The sequence below is a fragment of the Apium graveolens genome, chromosome 4 (assembly GCF_009905375.1).
Source record: "Apium graveolens cultivar Ventura chromosome 4, ASM990537v1, whole genome shotgun sequence".
Taxonomy (NCBI): Eukaryota; Viridiplantae; Streptophyta; class Magnoliopsida; order Apiales; family Apiaceae; genus Apium; species Apium graveolens.
The window spans coordinates 76,923,355-76,924,072 of NC_133650.1; the positions used below are offsets into that span (position 1 = coordinate 76,923,355).

General features: G+C 42.2%; 1 non-coding gene across 1 annotated transcript; it reads right to left on the bottom strand.

Moving 5' to 3' along the window:
* Positions 1-298: 298 nt before the first annotated feature.
* LOC141722829 (small nucleolar RNA R71) lies at positions 299-405 on the bottom strand. The gene has a single exon (XR_012575829.1). It is a non-coding gene; the product is annotated as a small nucleolar RNA R71 (small nucleolar RNA).
* Between the last annotated feature and the right edge of the window lie 313 nt (positions 406-718).

Sequence of the window (718 nt, forward strand, 5' to 3'; positions counted from 1 at the left end):
CATAGCTAATACCTTTAAGATAAAGCCTGGCATAATTTAATAGGTACAGAATTCAGTCTAGTTTGTGGGTTCTCCAACGAAAGATCCCAATACGCACATTAGGGATTTCATAAAGATCTGCGACACATTCAGGTTCAATGGTGTGTCTGAAGATGTTGTGAAGCTGAGACTGTTCCCATTCTTTCTGAGGGACAAGGATAAGAGCTGGTTACACTCTCTACCAGCTGGTTCGATTGCTACTTGGGAAGATCTTGCTTAAAAGTTTCTTGCTAAATTCTTCCCTATGGCGAAGACAGCTGCATTCAAAAATGTTATTACTCAATTTATGCAGCAAATGGGAGAATCTTTGTGTGAAGCTTGGGAGCACTACAAGGAGATGCTTAGGAAGTGTCCTCATCATGGAATGCCTGATTGGATGATCATCAATTGTTTTTATAATGGGTTGGGAGCACAGTCCAGACCCATGCTCGATGCAGCATCAGGCGGAGCATTATGGGCAAAGAGCTATTGGAAATCTTATGATCTAATTGAACTGATGGCTACTAACGAATATCAGTATCCAACCCAGAGATGTCCACAGGGCAAGGTAGCAGGAGTTCTTGAGGTGGATACAGCTATGGCTATCGCTGCTCAACTAAAGGAATTGTCTATGAAGATCGATTCTCTGGCTAACTTGGGTGTTAATTAGATAACCAGTGTTTGTGAGCTATGTGCAGGT